Source organism: Tasmannia lanceolata, unplaced genomic scaffold, assembly GCF_043159265.1.
Source record: "Tasmannia lanceolata isolate RefF3 unplaced genomic scaffold, GAP_Taslan_0.1 ptg000007l, whole genome shotgun sequence".
Taxonomy (NCBI): domain Eukaryota; kingdom Viridiplantae; phylum Streptophyta; class Magnoliopsida; order Canellales; family Winteraceae; genus Tasmannia; species Tasmannia lanceolata.
In genome coordinates, this window is record NW_027518684.1 from 17,884,155 (window position 1) to 17,891,092 (window position 6,938).

The 6,938-nt window shown below is 39.8% G+C and overlaps 1 pseudogene; it reads right to left on the minus strand.

The window, feature by feature from the left end:
• Nucleotides 1–4,670: 4,670 nt before the first annotated feature.
• Nucleotides 4,671–5,191, minus strand: LOC143881099 (dolichyl-diphosphooligosaccharide--protein glycosyltransferase subunit 4A pseudogene; annotated as a pseudogene).
• Nucleotides 5,192–6,938: the final 1,747 nt, after the last annotated feature.

Here is a 6,938-nt window from a genome sequence, read left to right on the forward strand (position 1 = left end):
AGACCCAGGTGGTAGATCAATCAAAATCCAATTTTTATTACCCATGATAGAATCCATTTCGTCATTAATTGCTTCTTTCCAAAAAGCAACATCTTGTGACTTTATGGCTTCTCCATAGGTTTGAGGGTCACTTTCTATGCTTAAGTTTAACAAGACAGAACCTTGGAGTTTTTTCTTTGTCCCTTCTACCAGGTAGGTTACAAAGTCAGGGCCAAAACTCCTATCCCTTCTATCTCTTGAACTTCTTCTTATTTTACTAGGTTGTACACTAGGTTCACCAACTTCTGTTTGTGATTCTAAAGGATGATCTACAGAAGTTGTAGGTTCAATTTCTTTAGGAATTGCAGTGAACCTATTTTCATAGAAAAAGGCATCTCTAGATTCAATTATGGTATTGACATCTATAAAATCATTGGGTTCTATAACTAAGAACCTATAGGCCTTACTGTGACTAGCATATCCCAAAAAGATACACTCAATACCCTTTTCACCTAATTTCCTTAACTTAGGTTTAGGGACTTTAACTATAGATCTACAACCCCAAACTTTAAGGTAACTTAAGTTTGGTTTCCTTTTCTTTCACAATTCATAAGGGGTTATATCAGATTTCTTACTTGGTACCCTATTCAAAATGTGACAAGCTGTAAGTAAGGCTTCACCCAAAAAACTTTTATTTAAACCAGAATTAACAAGCATAGCATTAATCATTTCAGTAAGTGTCATATTCTTCCTTTCTGCTACACCATTTTGTTGTGGTGTATAAGGGGCAGAAGTTTCATGGACTATGCCTACTGATTCACAGAAATGAGGAAAGTGATATTCACCACCTCTATCTGATCTGAGACATTTAATGCTTGTAATACATTGGTTTTCTACTTCAGTTTTATAAATCTTAAATTTTTCTAAAACCTCATCTTTATGACTAAGTAGATAAACATAACAGTACTTAGAATAATCATCAATAAATGTAACAAAGTACTTTTTACCTCCCTTTGTGGGAACACTATGTATGTCACATACATCACTATGAATTAAATCTAACAAGTTAGAAGTTCTATCTACTTTAGGAAATGACTTAGTGAATATCTTGGTTTGCATGCATGTTTTACATCTATCTACTAATTAAGTCATTTTCATATTTAGGAATTAAGGTTAACTTAACCATATCATTCATTTTCCTAGTATTTACATGTCCTAAACGATTATGCCATAAAGATAAAGAAGAATAAAAAACATAAGCAAAGACATTCACTTTATTGATATTAAGTTTGAACATCCCTTCATACATATATCCCTTCCCAACAAAAGTACCCCCCTTAGAAAGAATGAACTTGTCAGATTCAAATACAAGTTTGAAGCCATTCTTGTTGAGAATGCTTCCAGACACTAAGTTCTTTCTAACTTCTGGTACATGGTAGACACCGGTTAGAGTGAGTCGCTTGCCGGATGTGAACTCAAGTTCCACCTTGCCCTTCCCTTTGACTTCTGCTGTCGACGAATTTCCCATGTATAACACGCTTCCATCTTCAACTGTTTCATAAGTTGAAAACAGGTTCCTGTCTTTACAGACATGCATCGTCGCACCAGAGTCAATCCACCAATCATTGCCATCTTCAAGCATATTTGCCTCTGAAATCATGGCGACAAACTTTTCTTTGTCTGTTGGTGCACTCGACTTCTTATCCTTAAGAAGTCGGCACTCACTCTTGTAATGGCCTGGTTTGCCACAGTTGAAACAAGCACCATTTCTTTTCTTATTCTTATTAGTATTCTTTTCAGGGTGTTTGTTTCTCTTCCAATTGCCTTTTCTTTGTTGGTTCGAATTCTTGACATTTTCCACCAAATGGATTTTAGAGGATTTTCATTTTCTTTCTTGTCTCTGATTCTTGACTCTTCCTCAATCCTGAGGCATTGAGCCAAGTCTTCAATAGACATTTCCTCTTTCTTGTGTTTTAGACTTTTTCTAAAATCTTTCCAATTTGGTGGAAGTTTGTCAATAATTGACGGGACAATGAAGGAATCATCAAGAAGGATGCCTTGCAAATGAATTTGATTAATTACATGTTGTATTTCATGTAATTGATCAATAACAGACTTATCATCTACCATTTTAAAATTTAAAAATTGACTCACAGTGAATTTCTTGCTACTGGCATCTTCCGCCAAGTATTTGGCTTCAAGTGCATTCCAGATTTCACTTGCTGATCCCATGCCTTGATATATGTCAAATAGTGTATCTGACATAGCATTTAGGATGTGCCCTTTGCAAATGTAGTCATCCTGTTCCCACTTCATCCTTGCACGAGCCTCCGCCAAAGTTTCATTTTCATTTGGTGACGGCTTTAGAGTAGTGAGAACATGGACCACTTTGAGTGATGTCAAAATGAAGTGCAACTTCTTCTGCCAGCGCTTGAAATTTCCTTTGTCGAAACGTTCGAGTTTGACAAAGTCTTGGGTCATTTGACGAACTGAATAAAGTGCCATTGAAACAACAGTAGTAAAATCTTGTCTTAAGATTGTTGGAAAATTTGTTGAGGGTACTGTTGATGATAGAAAACAGAAACTTGTTGCTTCAAGGCGTGATATCACTTTCCTTAAGACAAGATTCGCCCCCACTATTAGTGTGCAAAGGGGATCCGCGAATTGCCTCCAAGATACAATGAAGCCTAGTAGGGAAGCCCTACTAATGTTTGATGACGCGTAGCACTAGCGGAATCAAACCCGAAATGCCCTTCCGAAATCTCAAGCCTTAGAGAATTCTCTAGATTCTGTTTCTGCAGAAAAACAGTATCTAGAACAGTAAACAAAAGAAAAACAGTATGTAGAAATACTTGGGGATTTTTGTAGGAGTGTAGAAGAGAGTGTAAAATCAGTCAGAATTGCCAATTCGATTTCTATCTGAAATGACTGAAGTTTGCACATATTTTATAGACCATCTGGTGTCTTTTCAGTGTGAAAAACACCTCTACATGGCACCTTTCCAGAATGTTTGAAATCTGACCGTTAGATCGCACCCATTGATATTGAATGGTCCTGATCGATTCTAGAGGTGACTGTTGGTTTGAGTAAAACCTCTCTCCAACCCAGTCATTGTTAGATCAACCATCTATGGTGTGGATCGCACCCCCTTGGCACATGACCGTTGGGGGAAGGGACACAACCCATTTGATCACACCCTTTGACCGTTGGAGTCTTGGGCCCGTTGGGCCGACCGTTAGGCCCGAACCGAAGCCCAACCCAACTGAACCAGTGCAAAGTGCGCCTAAAAAGCGCCAATAAAGCGCCACTATGCGCCCTATAGCCCATTGCCCACGCCGCGCGCGCACGTGCGCGTGCGCGTGTGCGAACGGTGCGTTGCACCGTCCCGCGGGTCCAACCATGGGTTCAACCCAATGTGCAATCAACAAGAGTTAGAAAAGGTAGTGCTTTATAAGCCCTTCTCTTTCTTTTCTCTCATCCGATGTGGAACTATCTTTTCAATTACACTTCTACATCCTTTTGTAAAAGCAAATATTTCCAAGAAAACATTTTCTTTTTCCCAAACGCTTTTGATAAAACATTTTCCAAAACACTAAAACATATAATATACATGATTTTGAAAATGCAAAATCACTAACAGGTATCATATGGTTTCCTAATCTTCTGGCATACCTCTTGTAACTGGTGTTGAAGGTCGATTAGGAGCGGGTGAGGATGAGTTGGGTCGATGTACCGCAGACGACCCTTCGTGCGTCCACGGAAGTACAGGTTGGTTTTGGGTGGCGAGGTTGATGAATGCTGGTTCAACTGTATATCGGCGTCTGGTCCTCAGGTTCGCCGAGTTTTGGTCCTGGATTGGACTCGTCATCGACGATGAGCCCGCGTAATCATGCGGCCTTCGTCTCTTTGGATGCCTTCCTTCCAAAGACTCGTCCTCCTCCTCGACTACACGAAGCTCTGGTATTGGCCACCCAATACTTTCCCTCATATAGGAGTTGCAGATACCATCACTGTCGTCTTGTGTGCCACTAATTCTGATTAAGAGCGTGGTGGCATTGACGGCAACGACGGCCGGTTGAGGAGGAAGGCCATGAAAGATGGTTCGGAGCATTCCATGCACATCGCCTGCTTGTTGGGATAGATTATTAAAATATCCATTGTTGGTACGACCAGAAGATTAGTAGATACCAGAGACTCGTTTACGTTGGGAGGATGAGTTTCTTCAGGTCGGAGAGCTTGATTTGAAGCGGAGCTTCGATTAGCCCTACTCTTCGTCACTCTTATCACTTGGCTGAGGGTTGGTAGCGTTCTTAGCCATCTTTGCTTAGGCTTAGGAAAGTCCAACGGATGGCACCGATCTGATGATGCCGAAACCTGGTCCCTAAATTGAAGGACTGGTAGAGCTCCAATCTGTGCGGTCCTACACCCATAGAGAAAGCGTTACGGATCCCAGAGCCTGGCTCTGGAAATCCACTCCGACACTCTCAAGTCGAAAATCGGTACAACAGATAAGAGCCAAGTGATAAAAATATAGGGGAAGAATGAGCTTATCCCAGGGTTTTTGAGGTTGAAGGCGAAGTGGGAGAAGGAGAGGGAGTAGTGGTACCTTTGAGCGTGGGCACTTTTATATGAAGGGGAGCTCTTACACCGAGGTTTGATGTAGGTGCGACGTGTCGTGGCCTCACGTGCAGCCATGGATTCATTCAGTTCTCATGGTGGAAGAGTTTGGGGGAAGTTCAGTTCCCTTCATATTTAGGGTCAGCCATCACGTAGTGGTAAGCAATTACCAGAACAAAAATGAAGATGCCAAGAAAATTGGCAAAGAATCCCAGGTCCTGGTCGTCAATCATCTGCAGCAACAGTAAATAATGACACAGAATCAGATCAAAAGTTTTTTTTTTAATTTTTTTTTTGGCAAAACATACTAGAACAGTTTTATCCATTCCAACAAATAGAACATAAATTAAAAGCTTTCAATTTAAAATTGGAAGAGTCAAGTATCAATCTGCAAAGCTGTGTGTTTCCATATAAGGCAAGGAAAATATCTCATGCAAAATCATGGGAGATCTCAAGATTAGATGAATGTTTTTTCATATAAATCACAAGCATGGATGAATTGAAACATGAAGGCCGAAAGTTATTGTGGGGTTAACACAGCAACAAAATCTCCTAGTGAAATTGCAGCTCTTGCCGGAAAACCACCTTGATCTTTACAAAGAACCCACTTTTTTTTATCACTCATATTGATGTCAAACAATATAAATGCTATAGATTGGACGATGGGCTTTCTAAGAAAATCCAGTCCAAGACTCCACCGTAAATCTATCTCTCTATTCGCGTTTTATACCTATAAATACATGCTTTCTTCCTTCTCATCTCATGGGAATTTAGCTGGGCCTGGTGTTAGTGGGTGGTCAGGCCCTTGTTGGAGAAGCAGGGTACGTGCAAACACCCCTCTTCTCTTCTCTTCTCACAAACTATACGACACCTTTGCACGTGCTCTTCTTCTCCAATGGATTCCCCACCTCTCCCTCTCTCTCGCTCTCTTTCAAGCCATGCCTTGTATGTATCTTTACACCCTTCTTCTCTTCCTGCCCTTTCTAATTTCTTTTCATACCTTACCACTATCTCTTATAGCTATCAATATCAGAATCGGTTTGTCTGAAATCCCCCTTAAATTGCTGTTATTTATGCTAGTTTTGACAAAGTATATAAGATGATATGTTTTAAACTCTGCACTATCTTTCAATTTTTTTTCTTCTTTGAATCTCTTTTTATTACTACCCTATCTATCAGGAAAATTTCTTCATTCTCCTAATAAATAGTACAGTTCTTTCTAAGTGGTTTTCTTTCTTGGTTAGAACAAAGAGGCCAGGGATGTGTTATTTACAGCCCCTGCTCTTAGTAAAGTGCATGGTAACAAAACAAGGTGGAAATATCAGTCTCAAGCTTAATATTAGTATTCACACTAGCTGAGACTAATTATAGTTTTCATACTATATAGCTAAAAGAAGGAAATCCATAATCCAATCCGCATTTCTTTCTAATAATACTCTCCGTTTGGTTGCCCGAATTTTTTTGGTTCTTGGGATTTTTGTGGAACAAAAAACTTCCTGGGAGATTGGTGGGAAAAAAAACTCCTTGGAAGTATCCCGGTAAAACAAAAATCCCATGTTTGGTTGACCGGACTATGGTGGGAAAAATTGTTTGGTTGCTTGAACTGTTGGGAAGAAAAAAGTTCTTCTGCAAGCTTATTTTTGGTTCCTGGGAGTATTTTTTTTCTTTCCTGGGGTTTCGTGAGGTATTATTTTGGTTCCACCAACCAAACGTGGGTTTCCTGCGGAAATTCCACAAAAGTCCCAAGAATGAAAAAAATTCCGGCAACCAAACATAGCTAAATTTTTTTTTTTTTTTGGGTGAGGGGGGGTTGGGTTGTTGAGGGGTATAGTTTGATGAAGGAATGTTTGGACAGTTTGACCACGGTCCTATTTTTTGTGTCTCTTCCAAGCCGTGTTTGGATGGTGGAAGGGATTTGATTTTAAGATTTGGAGGTGGCGTATTTGGGTCTTCCTTTCTTTGCAGGTGAATAAGGATGAAGGAATAACAATGGCCTTATCCGGACATAAAACCTTGACACTTGAAACCAGGCACTTCCAACACTAATGATTATTTATGAGACTAAAGAAGAAACCAAGAACGGTTCCCTCTTCTATTGGCCTCTCCATTACCAAGCTCAATTCCCTCATCACCTCTGACAAGAAAATGGAGTGCCATATCAGTTGAATGGTTGAACAAGTTATGCACGGTCCTCAAGGTGAAACTTCTTACGTTATAATTACACACTTTTTTTTAATGATTATTTATGAGAAGAATATATATATAATCACGAGCATGGTTTTAAATTTCGAAATCCGAAATCCGAAATTTCTGGTTTCCGTAAGGTATAACCGAAACGTTAC